At 38.1% G+C, this 23,684-nt stretch overlaps 1 pseudogene; it reads right to left on the bottom strand.

Moving 5' to 3' along the window:
- Positions 1 to 398: 398 nt before the first annotated feature.
- Positions 399 to 1,170, bottom strand: LOC100351248 (vitamin K epoxide reductase complex subunit 1 pseudogene; annotated as a pseudogene).
- Between the last annotated feature and the right edge of the window lie 22,514 nt (positions 1,171 to 23,684).

A 23,684-nucleotide genomic window follows, 5' to 3' on the forward strand; every position in this document is an offset into this window, starting at 1 on the left:
TACATGATCTATTATAATGACAAAAATAGTAACAGGTGTTTTGAATCAGGCTCATGTTCAAACACTTTCTTTATAATGTGATAAATATGTGGCCTTGACTTAGTAATTTTGCTGTCTCTTCTATAAAGTGAGGATAATAATACTTCATTAGCAAAGACAATTATGTAAAATACAATATATGCATACATAATGCTTAGCATAGCTGTAAATATATGAGTACTTCAAAAATCATGGAAAATTAAAATTAAAAGACACATTTATTTTGGTACAAAAGAATTTTTAAAGCCATGTATATTTTTTTCAAAATATGTATTTTCCATGAACTTTTTGAAGTAGCCTCCTATGGTAAACTCCGTAAGAAAGGAAGAATATGGGAAAGTCATTTCCCTTCATATACATTTCTTTTTTTTTTTTTTTTCAATGTAGTTAAGAAATTTTATTGCTGAAAACGTTCCCTCCCTGGGCCATGGCAGGAAACCAGCCCTTGAAGACACAGTTGGGGGCACATTTGGTCCATTATCCTGTGTGTGTGGTGGTGGTGGGGTCTGTGGGGGTGGGCGAGGGAGGCAGTGCCTCCCAGGGACCTAGACAAGGACCCCCTGGGCAAGGCTCACGTGCCAAAGCAAAGCAGGCGAGGTCAGCCTGGTTTGGGTGAGGGCTCAGTGCCCCTTGGCCTTGACCTTGGGTTCCGGGACCTCCCGGAAGCTAAGCCACATCAGGCCCATGTTGATGGCGTATGTGGTGATGCAAATGATGCAGAAATCATAGAGCACGAAAAACAGGATCCAGGCCAGGTAAACAGAACCAGCGATGGATACCAGGGAACTCAGCATCAGCAGGATGGAGGCCCAGCGTGCCCGCAGGCAGCCTAACACCAGTTGCAGTATGTAGAAAATGCAGCCGAATATGCTGTTGGATTGATTGAGGATGCTGTCCTGTCCCAACACGTGTTCCACCAGCCCCAAGCCCAGACCCCATCTGGAGGATCAGACGCGCGAACAGCTGATGGCGGTGCCCACGTCGCAGAGCGCGCGGTAGTCCCGGTCCCGGGCGCGCGCCGCCTTCACGTGCAGCGCGTAGACGGACAGCGCCAAGCCGGCCAGGCAGAGAGCGAGCCGCACCCACCCGGGGTTTCCCCAGGTGGCGCCCATATCTTCGAGTCCCGCGGGAGGCCCCTTCATATACATTTCACTACTAACTATTCCTGTGTTCAGTTTCCTACACAGCAACTGCCTTTTCTGGGCAGAGAGAGAAGGAAAAGCTGTGTAAGGGGAGAGGATGCGGGTGGCCCTGAGGAATGGACAAGAATTGGATGGGCAGAGATGGATAAGCGGGGATTTTAGAACTGGCAAAATTGCACAGTGCAGGGCTCACTGTCATGCTTGGCCAGCTGATGAGTAGGGAAGTGGTGAGATATGTCTCGGAAAAGCGTGTGATGAGGGACAGGTTTCCTGTGCTGGAAAGCTGGGGATAAATTGCTTTATTTTAGTTGGGAAAGATAGAAGTCAGATGATCTGGAAGGAAGTATCTGTATTCTGTGGCTGAGATTAAATCTTGTAGGTATGTGCAGGATAGATTGGATAGGGGAGAAAAGACTAGAGGCTGATCTCTTGGAAAATTGTTGCTTTATGAAGTAATGAGGCCTAAGTCCCATTGGTGTGGTGGAAACAGAAATAAGAGAATGTGTTAGTGACCATTCAACATTAAATAGGCATTAATGGTATATGAGATTACTTGGGAAAAGAGAAAAGACTGGAGAAGTTGAAGTGAGGATGGCCATGCCACTAAGAGAAACAGAAAATTTATCAGAAGACACTTGTTTGGTGAAAGGTACTGATTTCTGTTTCTAGTAGGTTGATTTTGAAGTCATTTTGGTAGAAATTGAAAGGCATTGGTAGAAATTGCAGTCTTGGGAGCAAAATCAGTGTTCAAGTTCTAGGTTTGAAAATTTTCTATATAGGTATCATGGTTGAATTGTGGTCAGCAAAATACTCTCAGTTCATGCATTTGACTCTCATGGTGGGTATGCCTGGGAATGGATCATCAGAGGCATGAAGAGGGAGAAACTATATCATTTGTACTTATTCCTGGGCCCTGTCCAACCCTTTCCACTTTTCTTTAGTACCAATAGATTGGGTTTGCTATACCTGGACTTCCTCATCTATATAAAGTTCAACTAGGTAGAAGATGTAAAAATAATTTTTGTTTCCATTTTATAGATGGAACTAATACGACTACTGAGAGTCAGAAATTATCTTCAACTCACTGGAGGTTTAGCTTCCAGCTTTAGGTCTTCCACATACAAAGAAGATGTATTTCTTTTGGGAAATTAAAAATTTATAAGGTAGCTCTCATTTTAAGAACAAATTCCCTTTGCCACTTTGGTTGTCTTCAGGAAAATGCTCCTTAGGCATATTCATAGGATAAAACTCTCTTAACAAGCAGTTGCTTCATCAGAAATTTGCAGAAGTTGTCCCCAACTCTAATAGTGACTAGTTTGTCCCCACTGACTGTCATACCTTGTGCCTTCAGAGCATAAGGCTATGTTTGGTGCTTTTATTTTAACATTGTGCTTATAAATCAAATAGCACATAAGATGGAATCTCATAGCAAAAGAGCAGGGGCTGAGAACTAATGCTTGAATTTTGAACAAATTTCTTTTACTAACATTTGACAGGACTCTTAGTGATGTTAGTTTATCACCATGAGGGAGTGTTATTATACTAAGAAAACTAAATGTTGAAGACATGTTGTCTCCTTTAATTATGCTATTATGTCATTTTCTATTTTTAGATGAAGTTCAAAAATTTTCTTAAGTTTTTCTATCAGAAATATTTTAATCAGACCTGTTCCTTTGAGCACAATAATTTTAGATATTAAGAAAACACAAATAAAATTCACATTTAAAAATTTTGTTGAGAAAAAAGTTTTATTTGCTTATTTTCTGCAAAAGATTTGAGGCAGCTAGGTAAAATTCAAAGACTAAGTTTAATTTTTTAAATTTTCCTTTTATTTGAAAGGCAGAGATATGAAGAGAAAGAGGTCAAGCACGAAACAGATGGGAGGAGAGAGAGAGAAAGAGAGAGAATCAGGAGGGAAGAATGGAGGGAAACAGAGGAGATCTTCCATCTGCTAGTTCACTCCCCAAAAGCCCACAGCAGATGGAGCTGGGAACTCAGAATGTAATCCAGATCTCCAATATGGGTGCCAGGAATCCAAGTACCTGAGCCATTGCTTCCACCTCTAAAGGTACACATCACCACCAAAAAGCTAGAAAATGATGTGGAGCTGGGCCTCAAACCAAAACACTCCAGTAGGGAATGCGCATGTCACAAATGGTGTTGTGCCTGCGGTGCCAAATGCGTGTAACTGAGGTTTCCAAATCCTCTCCCTCTCTCTCACCTTCTTTTCTCCTCCCGCCCCTTCCTTATTTTTTAGATTCAGCAGTGTCTGGGCACCCATGTAAGAAGTGGGACCAGATGTTTTAGAGTTGCTCTTATGTTTCATAGAGAAGAGGAAAAGTTTTTCATTAGAGTAATTTGGTTCTTACTCTTTTTTTTTTTTTTTTTTTTTTTTGGACAGGCAGAGTGGACAGTGAGAGAGAGAGAGACAGAGAGAAAGGTCTTCCTTTGCCGTGGGTTCACCCTCCAATGGCCGCCGCGACCGGTGCGCTGCGGCCGGCACACCGCGCTGATCCGAAGCCAGGAGCCAGGTGCTTCTCCTGGTCTCCCATGGGGTGCAGGGCCCAAGGACTTGGGCCATCCTCCACTGCACTCCTGGGCCATAGCAGAGAGCTGGCCTGGAAGAGGGGCAACTGGGACAGAATCCGGCTCCCCGACTGGGACTAGAACCCGGTGTGCCGGTGCCGCAGGAGGATGGTTCTTACTCTTTTAACCAATGCAGAGAATAATTATATTCACACTTAAGAACACCAGATTATATATTTTGAAGATAGAAGCTTTTCTTAGTTTTTCTATAGGAAGCCGACAACACTGCCTCTTTCCCGTTTAACACTTTAGATCAAGAGACTGGGAATCAGGTGACCTGTGGGCTAGCTCTGATCTAGATGCATCTGAGGACCCTGAGACCCAAATTCTCTTACTGACTAATTGTGTTTCCTCCTCTGCAATATGGGGAGGTTGTTTTCAATAACCTATGATTTTTTCTTTTTTTAAAAATATATTTATTTATTTGAAAGGCATAGTTATGGAGAGGGATAGAGGGAGAGAGGTAAAGAGGAAGAGAGAGAGATCTTCCATCTGTTTGTTCACTCCCCAAATGGCTCCAATGGCCAGAGCTGAGCCAATCTGAAGCCAGGAGCTTCTTTCAGGTCTCCTGTGGGGGTGCAGGGCCTCAAGGACTGAAGCCATCTTTTGCTGCTTTCCCAGGCACATTAGAAGGGAGCTGTATTGGAAGTAAAGCAGCTGAGACACAAAATGGGAACCATATATGTTGCAGGTATCAGAGGTGGCAGCTTAACTTGCTATGCCACACCACAAGCCCCATCTTTTCTACTTTTAAGGGGTCTGTGAAGCTATGGTTACCAGGATAACAGAATCTGTTCAAAATGTTTCTTTTCTTAGATTAAAGCAAGAGCTGAGAGCTGCTTCTTTATGATTTGGAGGAAGGACTAAGGCATTTCCAGAAAAAGCCAGCTTTAGAGTCCACTGTGAGAAATCTACACAGCAAAACAATTAACCCATGCCATTTTAATACAACTAAATTTTATGGAAGGAAGAGAAAAATTATTAGTAAGGAAGATTCTTCTATATCTGTTTGGGTGTGTTTCATGGTGTTGGTATGCAACCATGAGTTTTAAGCCAATATGTTTAGAATCTAGGTTTATGTATGGTAAAGAACCTTGTCATGGTTAGTGGATTACGTTCATACTAGAGAAATAGTAAGCTCTCTTTTCTGAGTGTTTCCAATCCTTATAAATCAGATACTGGAATTTTGTAATGGGTCAAACTGCTTTTAACCTGGCTACTGTTATTCAATTTGATCAATTCTTCATTTTCTATTAGCAGGAAATCTGTTTCCTGACTTCAATATATAAAACGTAGAAAGATCACAAAGCAGCCCAAAGCAGATAAATATTGACCTAATCAAACAGGCATACAGCCAAGAGTTAGAATAACCTGTCCTTTTGCTCTGCAACAGGGCTAGGAGAAGGTTGAGCCTGCTCATGCCTAACTTACCTTGCTTGATTTATCTCACTGGCCTCCATTTTGTGTTTAGTAAACATCTGCTTTCAATTAGATTGTTTATCCCTTAACCTTTATAAATGACAATTAAGTCCATCTAGCCTGTCAATAGCATGTCATTTATTTGTTGCTACAGCTGAGCCTGACCTTCATTGATTTTATTGGAGTAATTTGCTGGAAATGATTTTTTAATGTTAGATTTATTACTGAGACACTTCATTGTCAGATAATTGAAGTAAATTGTAATTTTTTTCAAACCCACTGTAGAAGTACAGGAAAAGAAGATATTGTACTCAAGCATTATTTCCTGTTGAGATGGAGAGACCTATGTTATATGGATGTCACACACTTTTCATGGTTGTGAACATAATTGTTTTGAGTAGTGTGCATTTTTTTCCCTTCTGATTTTCCCTTAAGGATAGCTGAGATAGCAATATGAACTGGTAATGAGTTAGCACTCAAAAATGGCTGTACAAATTAGGTTAGAAATATACATAAATCCATCAAGTAAGTACAACAGCACCCCTTCACAGAATGAGCCTGGATATTTTGCTTTAACTGCAAGTTCGCTTATGAATTCACTGACATTACATGACTAACATTAACTTTTACACAGGTATTGTCATAGTCCTCCAGTATTAGTATGAATAAGGTTTTTTATAAACTTTTTTTTATTATTGTATTTTTGGTTCTCTAAAAACTTTGCTCAGATTCAATGAACATTCCAGTCCATAAGTGAGACTTTCTTATTTATGTATTTATCTTACTGGTGTTACAGATGGTGATATTTTTGCTGTGTCTGTGCTGTAGAGAATATATTGAGCCATACATTTTACATTTTAAGAAGTGTGCAGGAATATGCAGTTCTTCCCTTGATGTGCTGTTGTGTCTCAATGTCAGCAAACATTTGCCATCAAAGCAGGTGCTTTTGTTACTCAGGAAGTGGATTCTGGCTTGAAATAACGGCGATAAACTTTTGAACTCCACTTTAAATATTAACAAATGAAAAATGCTACTTTTTGCACTTTAAATTATGATGTGTTGTTGCATAGGAAGACTCCCAATATACTGGAATTAGTAAGTGAAACTGGAATAGAACTTAAGCCTTTTTCTTTAAATAAGAATGTCTTTTTTAACTCTCTCTGGAGTAGATCAAGAAGTCATCTTGTAGTGTAAGGCAAAGTGACTATCCAATCAAAAGTCTCTGGATATTTGTTCTAATTGAAGCAATTTCTCCATTGCTTTGGCAATTGTTTTGTAGCAAAAGAAAAATTAAGGGCTAGAATTTTAAGATTTTTGAAAAACATATTTTATGTAGTTAAATATTTCTGGAAATGATAGCCCTATAATTTATAAATCAAAACTATGAAACCATAAATGACTATTGGTAATGTAATAGTTCTCACTCAGGTTATCAGTGACTTACTTTCCCATCAGGTGTTTCAGAATAAACTCTAGCACCAACTTTAGTGAAAAACAGATAGATTATCTATAAAATATAGATGGATTATCTATAAAATACAAACTTGCTGCATCTTGAAAGACCAAACTAATTGTTTCGAGAAATAGTCATGGAGTAAAGTGCAGCAGAACTCAAAGTCCACTGTCATGATCTCAGAGTAAGGAGAATAAGCAGGCTGCAGTGTCCTCATTAGATTGGATACCCAGATTCAATCTGAAATTAAGCAGACGTTGCGGGGAAAAAACTTCTTGCAGTTAAATTGTCATGGCTGTTTCCCGTCGCTGTTCCTGTCACTGTTATTGATATAAAGAATCCATCAACATATTTTTATGGGTGATTAAGAAAGGCTGACCTTTCCCTTGCAGGTACAAATAGGTAGTTCTTCAGAATCTGTAACTGAATGACAAGATAATTCTATCCATTTAATATTGAAGTGATGTTGATAGTATCATTCTTCTCGTGTTGGAAACAGGACAGTGGCGAGGCCTTTTCTGCCTCAGCCTGTTCTGCCACGGGTGATGGATTTTCCCTCTGACTAATCGCTGTCACATTAACCTGCACTATTTCATCCTTCAGAGCTGTCAAGATAATGACGATAATCCAAGTGGCTCATTGTAGGTAAAGGAAATTATATGAGCAAAGTAATATCATAAAACAGTGTTTAAATATTTTAATTTCATTTGTCAGGGCTGCCCCAACACTTCATTACACATATAACCATCTCTCATCAGTGGAATTAGTGCATTATTCATTACTGTTAATTATTTTCACATAATGGCTGCCCTGATATATTTAACCTCCACATTATATCTCAGATAATGGGTCTGTAAAATTGAATTGTGTGAAGAGTGGAGTTCTAAAGCTCATTTGCAGAACATCAAAGAACAAAGAAGAGGGAAAGAATTCTAAATGGGACATTGTGCCCAGCTGGGGCCAAACATTTGTTTCTGTCTGATTTGCATACAGAAAATAGGTGGTGTGGAAGGGGCTTGCTGCTGTATAGGCTGTCTGCTCTTCTTCTTACACCACCAATTAGGATTTGTTAATGTTGCACACATCGGAAACAACTTGAGAATTACAGCATGGGAAATGGAATATTCAGAGAGTACTCACGCAGTATAGACAAATGGAATTTCCTTTTGGGGACAATTGTAATGGATAAAAAGAGAGGATGAGAGGGAGGAATGCTATTGCATTTCATATTAATTATTTACTTCTTATGAATAACTTTAATAATAGACACTAAGTTTTGAAAAGTAGTAAAAACTAAGAATAACCCTAGGAGTCCATTTAGTTTTTAGTTATTCATTTCTATCAAGGTTAGAGCAAAATTTGCCACTTATATTTATGGTAGCAGTTTCTTAGGCATTTAAAGACTTCCAACATTCCTGTAACCAATGCATGAGTGCAGAGCCATCAGCACCCTACGGATGGAGAACAGCTTTTTTTAAGACTGCACATTACTATTATTTTGTAGTACATTGGACAAACATAATGATCTGATTAGCCACAGCCAAACATTTACCAGTGTATATAAAAACACTGAACCCAAAAGCCAACTGAAATTGGTAGCATCTGGGTCAGAACCACCAAAGCACAGGAATTAGACATGTAAATGTTTTAAAAGTCCTCTAAGTAATTTGAGGGACTTCCTGTGTTCATAATGTTGGCCTAAGTGGTTAGGGGAGTGTGTGACTCACAGCAGTCTCAGAGCTTCCCTTTATTATTTTTGATGACTCTATATTTGTTTTGTGGGGCTTAAAAATTAAAATAAAGTTTTTAAAACTTATTTTTATAAAGTGTTATTGTACATAGTTGAGGTTGACAGCACAATGTTATAGGTTATATATAGATAATAAAATGGTCATTGTTGTGAAGCAAGTTAACATCTATTAGCCTATATAGAAGCTTTTGTTTTAGAAGGGCAGCTAAAATTTATTTAACAAAGATCCATAATCCCTTATAATTTTATTAACAACCCTCATGATGTAATCAGATCTAGACTTGTTCATCCTACGTATTCACTACTTTGCATCTTCTGCCCTACATTTCCCCATTTCTTCTCCCTCTCCATAATCATTGTTTCTACTATTTATTCTTTACCTCTGTATCTTTGGCGTTTTTTTCTTACATTCTCCATATAAGTGGGATCATGCAATATTTGCTTTCTGTGCCTGGCTTATTTCACTTAACAGAATGTCCCTCAGATTAACCCATGTTGTAGCAAATGGTAGACTCTTATTCTTTACACCTGAATAACATACACATACACGTGTGTGTGTGTGTGTGTGTGTGTGTGTGTCTATGTATCTCCCACATATCTTGTTCATTGATTAATTGACAGACATTTAGGTTGTTTCCGTGACTTGGCTATTGTGGATAACGCTGCAATGAACATGGGTGTGCAGACATCTTTCTGAAATGGTGACTCTATCTCCTTCTGGCACTTTTCAGAGGAGGGATTTCTGGGTTATATGTTAGTTCTATTTTTAATTTACTTAGGAACTTCCATACTGTTCCTTAATGGCTGCACCAATCTACATGCCCACCAGCAATTTGCTAGAGTTTCTTTTTCCACACTCTCACCAATATTTGTTATCTTTTGCCTCATAGGTGTAAGGTGATATGTCGTGGTATGAGGTGATCCATCATAGTGGCTTTAATTTTCCTTTCCTTCATGATTAGTGAGGTTGAACATTTTTCATATCCTTGTTGGCCATTGGATATCTTCATTGGAGAAATGTCTGTTCAGGTCAGTTGCCCATTTTTTTTTTAAATCAGGTCATTTGTTTTTCTGAATTTGTATCGGTTTCTACCACTGTAATGAAATACCAGAAAAAAATGACTTATGAATAAGAGGTTTAGCTTAGCACACACAGTTTTGGAGAGTCAAAGTCCAAATGGTATACACCAGACTGTATGGTGAGGCCTGGAACACCTTTCGGAGCAGATAGCAACGCTAGGAGCATTTGTGGAAGCAATTAAATGATTACATTTCAAACCAAGAGCAGAGAAAAAGCCTGGGTGGGCCCAGGCCCAGACTTTTAGTACAACCTTTTCTTGAGAACTTCCAAGGAGTCCCAAGCAAACTACCCTACAGGAGCATGCATGCCTCAAATGATTTAAGGACCTCCCAGTAGGCCCCACCTCTTAAAGGAACCACACTATTTCCCAGTACCATCAAACTGGGGACAAAACCTCCAATCACAATGGATCTCTAGGGGTCAATCAGGCCACATCCAAACCTCCGCAGTTGTAAGAGTTCTTTATAAATTTTGGATATTAACCCTTTATCAAATATGTAGTTTGTAAAATTTTTTCCCCATCCAAAGGTTGCCTTACTAGCAATTTTATTGATTGTGTACTTTGCTGTGCAGAAGTTTTTAGTTTGGTGAACTCACTTTTTTTTTTTTTCTGGAGTGCAAGCTTCTGGTGTGGTAGTCAAAAAAACTATTTTTATTAGCAATTATAAACTTGACATTAAGAATATATTTTTCTAGCACTTTTGAAATATATGGTACATTATTATTAACTGTGGTCACCATGCATTGCAATAGACATTCAAAATTTATTCCTCCAGGATAACAGAAATCTTATACCTTTTGGTCAAAAACTTTCCTTTCCAAATCTACCCCCACCCAACCTCTAATAAAATTTCTACTCTCTTCTTGGTTATCAGCTTTTTTTAGATTCCATATATAAGTGAAATATTATAGTATTTTCCTTTCTTTGTCTGCTTTATTTACTTAGCATAGTATCCACCAGTTCCATACATGCTGTCTCAAACAACAGAATTTGCTTTTTAAAAGCTGTATAGTATCCCATTATATATATATATATATATGTATGTATGAATATACCACATTTTCCTTAGATACCACATGTTTTTATCCATACATCCATTGATGAACATTTAGGTTGATTATGTATTTTGGCTACTGTAATTCTGAATTCAACAGGAGGATATGCATATCCTTTCTATGTACCAATGTCAATTTCATTGGATGTATACCCAGAAATGAAATTGTTGGATCTTGTGGTATTATGGTTTTAGCCTTCTGCAGAACCTCCATATTATTTTCCATGATAAACTTCCTAATTCACATCTTCAATTGACAGCATACAAGGATTCCCTTTTCCACATCCTTCACCAGTGTTTTTTACCATTCTTGCTTTTGATAAGAAATTTTAAAACAGGTGTGAGGTGATAGCTTATTGTGATTTTTAATTTGCATTACCCTGAGGAATAGAGATTTTGAATGTTTTTGGTATTTCTTTTTTTGAGAAATGTCTGTTCAGATTCTTTGCGAATTTTTAAATCAGGAGAATTGTTTCCTTGCTGCTGAGTGGAATTGGTTATTAGCCTCTTGTCAGGTATATGGTTTACAAATATTTTCTCCCAATTTGTGAGCCATCTTTTCATGCAGCTATTTGTTTCCTTTGTTAAGCAGAAGTGTTTCGGTTGATACATTCCATCTGTCTATTGTGGCCTCTGCTCCCTATGCCTCTGTAGTTGTATCTAAGAAGCCCCTGCCCAGATCAATATTGTAGAGATTTCTCTCATTTTCTTCTCTAGCTTTACAGTTTTAGTGTTCAAATTTAAGCCTCCTACCCATTTTGAGTTAATTTTTGCATATGATGCGAGGTCAAGGTCCAATTTCATTCTGCATAGGGATATTCAGTTTTTCAATATAGTATACTAAAGAGAGTGTATTTTCTCCATTTTGGGTGTCCTGGGCAGCTTGTTGGCAATCCGTTGGCCATAAGTACTTGACCTGGATGTATTTCAGAGCTGTGTATCCTGTTCCATTGGCTGATGTATCTATTTTTATGCGAGTGCTATGTTACCTTGATTATAACAGCTTTATAATATATTTTGAACCAGGGAGTGTGATGCCTCCAAAATTGTCAATTTTGCTTACGATGGCATTGGCTATTTGCATCTTCTCTGCTTCCATATGAATTTTAGAGTTTTTTCTATTTCTGTAAAAATGACATTAGAATTTTTGTAAGGATTGAATTGAATCTGTAGGTTTATTTGAGTAGTAAAAGTGTTTTAACAGTGTCAATGGATTGGAGGGTCATCTTCACATTTTTCATCAATGCTTTATAATTGTCAGTGTACAGATCTTTCATCTCATTGGTTAAATTTACTCCTAAGTTTTTAACAAAAATTCAAATGCAATTTTGAATGGGATTTTTTTCTTAATTTCTATTTTTTTGGGTGGTTTGCTTATAGAGGATAGAAATGCTATTGAGAGGCTGGCACTGTGGCACAGCGGGTTAAAGCCCTGGCCTGAAGTGCTGGCATCCCATATGGGCGCCAGTTCTAGTCCCGGCTGCTCCTCTTCTGATCCAGCTTTCTGCTATGGCCTGGGATAGCAGTAGAAGATGGTCCAAGTTCTTGGGCCCCTGCACCCACGTGGGAGAACTGGAAGAAGCTCCTGGCTCCTGGCTTCGGCTTTGGATCTGCACAGCTCTGGCCATTGTGGCCATCTGGGGAGTAGGCCAGCGGATGGAAGACCTCTCTTTCTGTCTCTACCTCTCTCTGTAACTCTGTCTTTCAAATAAATAAGCTAAATCTTTTAAAAAAAGAAATGCTATTAATATTTATATGTTGTTTTTATAACTTGAAACTTCACTGAATTTATTTATCGGTTCTTACAGATTTGCGGCAAGACATTAGAGTTATTTTAAGTTTATATTTATTGATTTCAAAGCAGGGAGGAGACAGAGATAGCTTCCATCCATCTACTGGTTCATTCCTCAAATGCTCACAACAGCCAGGGATGGGCCAGGCTGAAACCAGGTGCCAAGAGCTTCATTTGAATCTCCCATATGGGTGGCAGAGATACAAGTTCTTGAGCCATTATCTCCTACCTCCCAAGATTGGCATTGGCAAGTAGCTGGATTGGATGTGGAGGTAAGATTCTGTCCCAGGCTCTCTGATATGGGATGTGGGTATCCCAAGCAATCACTTAGCCTGAAAAACCACAGCTCTTGCCCCTAAATTTTTGTTTTTCAATGTTTAAGATCATGTCAACCACATACACAATTTCATTTCTTCCTTTCCTATATGGATATCTTTTATTTATGTGGCTTGTGACTAGTAGTTCCAATACCATGTTGAATAGAAAGGTGAGAGTAGGCATTTCTGACTTTTCTTGGTAGAAGAGCTTGATTACAATGTCAGTTGTGGGGTTTTCATAGGTGGTCTTTACTATGTCAAGGAACATTCCTCCTATAACCAAAATATTGAGAGTTTTCAGTTAGGAAAGAATGTTGAACTTTGTCAAATGCTTTGTCTGCATTATTTGTGACGATTTTTATCTATCTTTTTTTAAACATTTATTTAATGAACATAAATTTCCAAAGTACAGCATATGGATTACAATGGCTCCCCCCCATAACTTCCCTCCCACCCGCAATCCTCCCCTTTCCCACTCCCTCTCCCCTTCCATTCACATCGAGATTCATTTTCAATTCTCTTTATATACAGAAGATCAGTTTAGTATATATTGAGTAAAGATTTCAACAGTTTGCACCCACACAGAAACACAAAGTGAAAAATACTGTTTGAGTGCTAGTTATAGCATTAAATCACAATGTACAGCACATTAAGGACAGAGATCCTACATGAGGAGTAAGTGCACAGTGACTCCTGTTGTTGACTTAACAAATTGACACTCTTGCTTATGGCATCAGTAATCACCCTAGGATCTTGTCATGAGTCGCCAAGGCTATGGAAGCCTTTTGAGTTCACCGACTCTGATCATATTTAGACAAGGTCATAGTCAAAATGGAAGTTCTCTCCTCCCTTCAGAGAAAGGTACCTCCTTCTTTGATGACCCGTTCCTTCCATTGGGATCTCACGCGCGGAGATCCTTTATTTAGGTCATTTTTTTTTTTTTTTTGACAGAGTGTCCTGGCTTTCCATGCCTGAAATACTCTCATGGGCTTTTCAGCTGGATCCGAATGTCTTAAGGACTGATTCTGAGGCCAGAGTGCTGTTTAGGACATCCACCATTCTATGAGTCTGCGGTGCATCCCGCTTCCCATGTTGGATCATTCTCTCCCTTTTTTATTCTATCGGTTAGTATTATTCAGACACTAGTCTTGTTTATGTGATCCCTTTGACTCTTAGTCCTATCATTATGATCAATTGTAACAGAATTTTTTATCTATCATTATTTTAAAGAGGTGTATCACATTGATTGATTTGCATGTGATAAACCAGGCTTGCATGGCAGTTATAAATTTTACTTTTTCATGATGTGCAATCTGGTGGATATGTTGTTGCATTTGGTTTACTAGTATTTTATTAAGAAATTTTGTATCATGTTTTTTCAGAGATATTGAACTATAGTTTTCTTCTCTTGTCTTTGTCTGACTCAGGTATCAAGATTATACTTCTCTTTTAAAATGTATGGATGTATTGAATTTGGCACATTTTTTTGGAACATATGAAATAATGGTAATATGGCTTTCACTGTTTGGTAGAATTCTGCCTGGTCTTGAATTTTCCTCTACTGGAAAATTTTCATTATTAATTCTATTTTTTTGTCATTGGTCTTTTCAAGCTTTCTATTTCTTCTTGTCTCAAACTTTTCTTCCTGTCTCAGTCTCAAACTTTTCTTCCTGTCTCAATCTTTTACACACACACACACATACACATAAAACATATCCATTTCCTCACAGTTATCCAATTTGTTTTCATATGTTTGTTCATAGTAGTTCCTTATGATTCTTTTAATTTCTGAGGTGCCTGTTGTAATGTCTCTGGTTTCATTATTTCTTTGCGTTTTCTTTTCTTCTTAGTTATTTTAGGTAGAGGTTTTTAAATTTTATGTATTCTTATAAATAAACAATCTTTCTTTTGCTAAATTTTTCCCAAGGTTTTTGTTCTCTATTTGATTTGTCTCTATCATAATTTTTATTATTCCCTTCCTTCTGCTAAAACTTGGTTTAGTTTGCTTTCTTTTTCTGGCTCCTTTTAACATAGGTACTATTGCTATAAAGTTACCTCTTATAATTGTTTTTGCTGCACTCCATAGGTTTTAGTGTGTTGTATTTTCTTTATCATTTGCTCAAGACATTTTTAAATTACCCCTTTGCTTTCTTTCTTTGATCTATTGATTGTTTAGGACCATATTGTTTAATATCCACATATTTGTCAATTTTCCAAGATTTCTCCTGTTATTGTTTTCTGATTTTTTTGCTGTTGTGGTCAGAAATGGTGCAGATATGATTTCAATCTTCTTAAACTTGCTAAAACTAGTTTTATGATCTTAACATATAATCTATCCTGGAAAATGTACCATGTACATTAGAAAAGAGGTATATTTTGCTTCTGTTGAGTGGAAAGTTCTATAAATGTCTGTTAGGTCCATTACTGTCTGATTGATATATTCATTGTTAAAACTGGTATATTGAAGTCTCCTACTATTTTTATGTTGTTATCTATCTTTTCCTTTATATCTATTAATATTTGCTTTATATATTTAGGTGCTCTAATATTGGGTGTATACATATTTGTGATGTAATGTCTTCTTGATGAATTGACCCCTGTATCATTAAATAACCTTCTTTGTCTTTTACGACAGCTTTTGACTTGGAGTGTGTTTTGTGTAATATAAGTATAGCCACTCCTACTCTCTTTCAGTTACTATTTGCATGGAATAACCTCCTTGATCTCTTCACTTTTAGCTTGTGTTAAAACTAAGATGGGTTTCTTGTAAGAGCATATACTTGGATTTTTTTTTAATCCTTTCTATGTCTTTAGATTAGGAAGTTTAATCTATTTATACTTAAGGATATTATTTACAGATATTTGTATTTGTATTATTAACTGTTTCCTGGTTGTTTTGCAGGTCCTTTGTTCTTTTCTTCCTCTCTTGATATCCGCTTTTTTTTTTCTTATTTATTTGAAAGAGAGTTACAGAGAGAGAGAGAGAGAGACAGAGAGAGAGGTCTTCAATCCACTGGTTTACTTCCCTGGATTGGAAAGGGAACAGCCAGGATACCAACCGGCACCCATATGGGATGCCAGTGCAGCAGGCAGAGGCTTATCACACTATACCACCATGCTGGCCCCACAACAAAAGAGGACAAAAGTTCTCTTTTTAATGAGCTTGTAGTAGCAGCAACTATGTCTTCTTAGCTTCTGTTAGTTTACTGTGGAGGCCAGTGTAGAGGGTTACTCAAAATATGATAATAATGTCTATACTTTCTCAGATTTTCACTGATATAATAATGCTGAAATTAATTTCTTCAAACATATAAATTTCGCACTTTTTGGACTTTTTATGTCAATCTCCCTATGTGAGATTCATGGTTTTGGTATATCTTCAAATAAGATTCCTAAGAATTGCATCAATTGATATTTCCATAACAATGTAGAAATATAACAACTTTATTACAATCTTGGCAGAATTGGCTGTACATTAGAGCATAATTTTGTTAACTTAATAGACAGAAGATGGCATTTCACTGTTTTAACATGCAGTTTTCCTTATTATCCAAGTTGAACATTTCCCAGTTTAATTTATATTTCTTTTTATTGAAATAATCTCTAGTATCTAAATATTTTGATCATTTATCTGTTGATTTCTTAATGTTTTATTACAAAATCGAATGATCTCTTTCTATAGTAAATTTGCTATACTTTTTGTTATTTTCTGCATACATGATTACTAGACATGGTTTGTACTTTTTTTTTTTTAGCATTTTCCCACTTGTACCAAAGTTTCCCTGTTCTTACATAATCAAAGGTTTTAATCATTTTCTAGTGTTTTCCCCCCTTGTCTTCAAAGCTTAAAAATGATATCAGAATTGACTTACTTTAAAGATGTATCGGATTATACTCTGAGAGGTTTGAAAATATACTAGAGGAGTGTATGTATTTGGTGTAGTGAAAAAGATGCTGGTTGAGCTGGCCACATTCCATATCAGAGTAATTGGGTTCAATTCCCACCACTGTCTCCAGTTCTAGCTTCCTGCTAATATAATCCCTGGCAGACAGTAGATGATGGCTCAAGTAATTGGGTCCGTTCCAGCCATGTAAGAGACCTGTTTTCAGTTCCAGGATCCTGACTTCAACCTTTCTGGGCTGTTGCAGGCATATGAGGAGCAAAAAAGTGAATGAGAGTTCTGCTTGTCTGTCTAGGTCAGAGGTGTCCCCAGTCCTAGAGACCTTAAGTGTGCCAGGTGGGATATCTGCGGGTACTGCTATCCCTACATCTTCTCTGGAGAAAGCAAGGGTGGAGGAAAGGATGGAAATAGATAATGTGTTTCTCTTTCTCACTTTCCTGGTTATAGAGGAGCTAGCTGCCATTTGGAGCTGGCTAAAATAGATGTTTCCCTGTGCTGGCTTGGTTTCCTAGGGCTGCCACAGCAAAGGACTACAGATGGGGCAATTTGAACAGCAGCAATGGCTTGTCTTATAGCCGTGGAGGCCAGAGGTCTGCGATTAATGCGTGGGCAAGATTGGTGCCCTCTTGGGGCTGTGAGGGAGAATTTGTCCCACTAGAGATGTGAACCATCCCATCATCTAACATGTCCAGACTTAGGTCAGGGTAGTGTAATCTTGCCATAGTTCATACAATGTATAGGTAATTGTTTTTGATTTTCTGGTAAATTGCTCATCCTACTTTATGAGGCTTCCACAATATGGAACCCAAAGCAACCTAGAGAGTGACAGTCTATTTTCTTGAGAGTTGGTAGCTTTCTAAATATGTGGCCAATTATGGCAACAATAAATTATCAATAGGCTTCCCAAATAAATAAGTAAAAATAAATATTAGACATTTTTAGAAAGAAAATATAGTAGAGAAAGCCTAAGTACAGAGTTGGAAATAAAAAAATCATAACTTGCCTCTCAGTTTATTGCACCATTCTCATGGTTTGAATTTGGTAAGGTCTCTACACCAAAACTAGACCAAGTTGGTGGGAAATAAACAGAAAAGAAAGTTCATCTTTATCAATAACTTCCCTGTTGTTCTTTATAATTAGGCACCATATTCTTATACTGCCTATAACATAACATCATTCCATATGAAATGTGGTCTGAACTTTCACCCTGGTCATTCAAATATTTTTCTTATTTGCCTCTATGTAGTGTTTTAATTCTTCACCTATTGCTCAGTACCAAATGGAGGTTTCCCAGTGTTCATTTATTTGACATTAATTGAGCTTGCATCCATTAACTGAGCTTGTATTACGTGTCAGCAAAGTGCTGAATTTTAGAAAAGTAATCTCTGATTTGAAAGAGTTTACAGTGCAGTCAGCTTCCTCATCCTGGAATATTCCATGCATTTTGTTGGCTTCTATAGCCTTGCTCCACTGCTTCATTCCATTTGGATATTCTTAGACATTAAATATCCCCTCAAAGCCCTACATGTTCTTTAAGGCTCCCATTTAAGTTCCACTTTCTTGAATAAAAATTTTATTCTCAGTATACTTCTGTTGGAATGAACTACTCTGTTCAAAAAATCCTCAAAGAATGATGTTTAGTTGTATTATGACATTTGATCTTTATGAAATCCATAATAGAGTTATTGATGTATGCCTTGGTAACCTCTAAAAGATGGACACTTATGACAACAGCTTTAGATCTTATTTAATTTTGTACAAGCTACTTATGCATAGGAAGACCCATGCCTATGGAAGGAAATGAGTAAATGTTTTTAGTTTTTTATCTTCATTGACCTGAAAGTTCAAAGTTCATAATTGTAACCAGATATTTCAGAATAGAATAACATTAACCATGGCTTTTTTCACTATCAAATTTATGTATTCATTGAGAAACTGTAGAGATTCTTATTTTTCATATGGCTCAAAGTTAGTATCCAATAGGTGCTTAATAAGTACTCTCAACTAAGAAGCTGAAAGGGTATTATTAAATTTGTGTAGAGGATATTCAATAAAATTTATTGTCCACTTCATATTTCATGTATTTCTGCATTTTTGAGATTTCAATAAATGGAATAATATGTTTAACTAGTTGTCAACTGATGCTTGCTGAACAAGTTTTGTAACTGAAAATCTTGCTTTAGTGCCATGCAAAGTTTTAATTTACAAAGCTCCATGCTTTCATCATTTGCTAAAAAAGGCTTATTTCACAACTGCCAAGTGGCAAAAGAGTTTGAGCTCTTTCTATTAAGTATTAATAAAACATCCTGTAATACAGATCCCCTTTATCTGGCCCATCTGGGATTTGTTTGGAAGAGATGCGTTTATTTCACTTAAAGTTTGTTACATCCTTCCATTTCTGTGGCAAATCCCAGGGCACCATCCAGGCCCAGAAAGGTTGGTGTTCATTTGTTTAGAGACTAGCAGAAGATTACTCTTTGCTGTCAGTGTCAGGATGTGTCAAAAGTTGGTCCTCTTTTATTTTTACTGGGCAACATTACAAATGAAGACAATCTGCTGTTGCTAATGAAAGTGACTTTTATAAAACAAGTCATTTCCCACTGCTTGCTTTATAAAATACCAAGGCCAGTCTTAGGAAAAATTGGGAAGCTGAGGAAGTTTGTTTTCAGTCTTTGCCCAGCACAGTTTCCCATCTTGGAAAGCATTCCTTCCTGTGTGACTTACCTGTTCTGTCATTTTGCCCAGACCTAATCTCTGGATTTGATTCTAGAACGATCTATCTATCTATCTTTCTCAGCTCTTCTCACCTTAGTAGGGAGGTAAATAGTAAATGTTTCCTAATCTCTTACACATGACCTTGGCACTGTCCTTCCATTCAAGTCAGCTCAATCATTAAACCAATATTGTGAAGTGGATATTATTATCAATATCATTTTTCAAATAAATGAGTCTTAGTGAATTTAAAAGTTTTGCCCAACGTCACACAGCTAGTGTGGCAGTTTCCACAGATGTGCACAACACTGTCTCTCATCCTGCTTCTTCTTCCATAACGTGGACTTGGTACTTTACCCATCCAAGGGTCTGGTCTATGTATCTTCCTTTTGAATCTGAGTGGGCTAATAGTAATTTTGTCTAATATGGTGTGATGCTGGCTTCTTTCATCTAGAAGGTAAAGACACTGCAGCTTTTCCCTCTATCACTGAACACTTGTGCTTAGAACTCTGAGCAGGCTGCCATATTGTAAGGAAGATAACCACGTGGACACGTCATGTGCAGGGGCCCTAGTGGCAGTCTCTAGGCATTTCATTTCCAGGGCCAAACAGGAGAATGTGAACAGGTCTTGGGTCCTGCAGGCTGGCTTAACCATCAGCTAATAATCAGTACATAGCATTAGTCAATGCTACAAAGAGCAAAACTCAGTGAGATGAGCACTCCCACTAATCCCTGACCACAATAAACTGGAGTGGCTTTAAGTTGTTACATTTTGGAGTATTTTGTTATGTAACAAAAGTAACTGGGACAGTCAGTAAGTGGTACACTCTGAATGTGAGCCGGGCATCCTGACTTGAGAGCTCTCACACTTAATTTCACCACTCTAAAGCTGAACTAACACCAAAGAATCCATGACACACTTTCTGTCAGTATTTGCATGTAACAGGATCATACCTGGCAATCATAGCAGATTGATGGGTCAAATGAAGGCACTCATTAACTCTTTCACTTGTTTTAAAAATATTTTATTTATTTATTTGAAAGTCAGAGTCACACACAGAGAGAAGGAGAGGCAGAGAAAGAGAGAGAGAGGTCTTCCATCCGCTGGTTCACTCCCCAGTTGGACACAATGGCCAGAGCTGTGCCGATCCAAAGCCAGGAGCCAGAAGCTTCTTCCAGGTCTCCCATGCTGGTGCAGGGGCCCAAGCACTTGGGCCATCTCCCACTGCTTTCTCAGACCATAGCAGAGAGCTGGATTGGAAGTGGAGCAGCTGGGACTAGAACCAGCGCCCACATGGGATGCGGTGCTATAGGTGGAGGATTAACCTACTGCACCACAGTGCCAGCCCCCATAAATGTATTTTTAATGTGCATTTTCACGAACTTTTTGAAATACTCTCATAGCATATTACCAGTACTTTCAGCTACTACACAATCTCTCGAGGCTGCTTTTTTTTTTTTTTTTTTTTTTTTGACAGGCAGAGTTAGACAGTTAGAGAGAGAGAGACAGAGAGAAAGGTCTTCCTTTCCCTTGGTTCACCCCTAAATGGCTGCCACAGCAGGTGCACTGCGCAAATCTGAAGCCAGGAGCCAAGTGCCCTCTCCTGGTCTCCCATGCAGGTGCAGGGCCCACGCACTTGGGCCATCCTCCACTGCCTTCCCTGGCCACAGCAGAGAACTGGACTGGAAGAAGAGCAACCAGGACAGAATCTGCCACCCCAACCGGGACTAGAACCCAGGGTGCCGGCACCTCAGGCAGAGGATTAGCCAAGTGAGATGAGGTGCCGGCCTCCAGGCTGCTTTTAATTTCCCTCCCAGCTTTGCCAGTTTGTGCAACCTATGTAGAGAATGTAGGTAGCTTATAACTTTTGTTGTACATTTCTACACAATTTTATTGCTGAAATCTCAAATTAGAGGAAGAAACAGATTCTTGATTTCTTTTACTTTTGCCTTTTGTCGTGTGCTATTAGATTATAATGAGACTTGGCAGGGAAAATAAAACTTGACTAGGAGATAGAATACCTGGATTCTGCTTTTGGTTCCACTTGCCTACATTTTGTTTATGTAGGGGAGTTTTCAGATAAAGAAAGAGCAAATCTAGATCTTAGTGGCTCTTTCTCCAAAGGTCGTCCAGATGTACTTGTTTGATTGAATTACTGGTACCAGCCACCATGTGGGTCTCTGTGGGGGACAAGGCGTCCCATCACCTGGGGATTACAATTGATTACTTCAATTATTGGTCTCTTCACAAACATCAGATTTTACATGTGCCAAGTCATGCAGATTGAAAGGCACCCCAGGGGGGAGGATGAGATTCCATTAACAGTTAATAAGGTATCACAGTTCAATAGGATAAGAAAAAGAGCTGGAATATTAGGACTCTGGATTTAATCACTTTGTGCCCATTAACTCATTGTACAACAAAGTCTGTGTGGTTTATCTTATGGACTCTTCAAATTCAGCTGGAAAAATATTGACTCCCCTCATTAGGATACTCTAGACATCCCCTCCACTGGCACCGGGTCTATGTAGCGGCGCTCTTAGGACGTCTGAACACACGTGGTTGTCCCAGTCATGAGCTCGTTCACACTGTCTTGTAATTGTCTGCACATACTCTGCTCGGGAAATTGTGATGCCCTGAATGGCAGAGTTTCCCCAGCTCATTTTCTGCCACACAACAGGGAATCATTGCGTGTTTGGTGAACTACTTGGATAACTAAAAATGAGAGTATATTCTTTTTAAAAAATAAATTACAAATTACAGAATAGATATTAAGTAGTGAGAACATTGACTCAAGCACTTTTTTTTGGATATATTACAACTTGAAAATATGCTTACTATAATCAAGCATATCACATAGCGAATATCTGTCTAAAGTAATCTATAGCATGCATATATCAGGCTACCACACTTTTCCTCCACCATTAACTCAGGTCAAATATTAATTTGGTAAAATGGCCTGTAATGATTTAATTTTTTTATTCCTTTGCTACATGATGGTGAATATCTAAGTTTCATCAACCCATAAGTATAAAAAGAGTGGCTTTATTAGTATAAGTTCACTTTCCAGTAATACTGAAATTATAATGACTTTTAGTCCCCACTTCGCTATGTAGAAATATTTCCCCATGTGTCCCCATCTCTTCTGAAAACAATTCTTCCTTTGGTCTTGGACCACAGATTAAGATTTCCTGTTTGCCTCTGTTTCTCTCCTACCCTCCCTTGTCTCTCTCCTATGTCTCTCCCTGTCTCTGTCTTTCTCTCCCTATCTCCTCTTTTCTCTTTTTGCTCCCTGTGTTGTTGAAAACAGACCTAGTCCACCATGTGCACACTGCTCTTAGTAGACAAACATGAGGTTCAGCTTCTGAGAAAGGGGAGATTTATGATTTTAGGCACATAAGGAGACAAGACAAAATTATAACAAAGCCTAAATTTGTCTCTCCATTCAGAGAGGTGGTTGGGAATTTATGGAGTTAGGGTAAATTGGGCATATTTGGGCCAAACTAAGTGACAGAACATGATAAGTGCAGATGAAATGAGTGGGGCACATCAACAAATCCTGCCTCCATGCAGATTGCATGTTGAGAGATGGCTGCTGAAACATGTTGGGTGATGTGTCATTTAACATTATAATGAACCAGAGGTAACTCTCTGGTCAAGTTGTTCTGCACAGGCTCCACTGACAATGTTGGCTGTCACCATCCTTGTCCAGTTTTATCAGAGACCCTAAAAAAACAGCTAAGCAGATTTTTAGCAAAGACAATTATGGTGGGATAGTGAGTTATTGCAAAACAGGCAGGCAAATGACTATTATTGTCTCTTTGTATGTTAGGAAGCTAAGGGACACCTGCTATTAAGCAAAGGAGGGAGATCCTTATCCAAGGTTTCACCTCCCTCTCATCCTACATCTGTCTCTCCCAGAACAGGCACAGAGAAAACTCAGTCCACATTAAGAAAAAGAACATTTATCTGAAGGAAACATAACTTGCAGAAATCTAACACTGCCTACCCCAGAGACAGTTTTATATTATCACCCAGAGCAGGTTAGCTCTTTGTAGCCACTTGCCTCTCAGATATGTTCATTTCAGAAGAGGGATTTTGCTTTACATTTGAAAACTGGATAACACTGGTTGATTTTTTCCAGATTGTGAAGAATAGTCTGCCCTCAAAACAGACCAAGGAATGTTAAGCATTGCTTTTAAATAATAATCCCTCAGCTACTTTATTTAAGATTTTAAAAAATCTTAAGGCTAAATTTTAACAAGAGAAACTAATGCCATGTCAGAAAAGAGTAAAACACTTTAAAACGTGTACATTCCCAGGAGATTTTTTTTCTGGTGTCTGGTAAATACTTCCTAGGCTATTACACGTATGCATTATTGGACGAATATAAACTAATACTTTGGTGATTTTGTCAGAATCTTGTACTAAGTTA

Source organism: Oryctolagus cuniculus, chromosome 9 (genome assembly GCF_964237555.1).
Source record: "Oryctolagus cuniculus chromosome 9, mOryCun1.1, whole genome shotgun sequence".
In the NCBI taxonomy this organism is placed as follows: Eukaryota; Metazoa; Chordata; class Mammalia; order Lagomorpha; family Leporidae; genus Oryctolagus; species Oryctolagus cuniculus.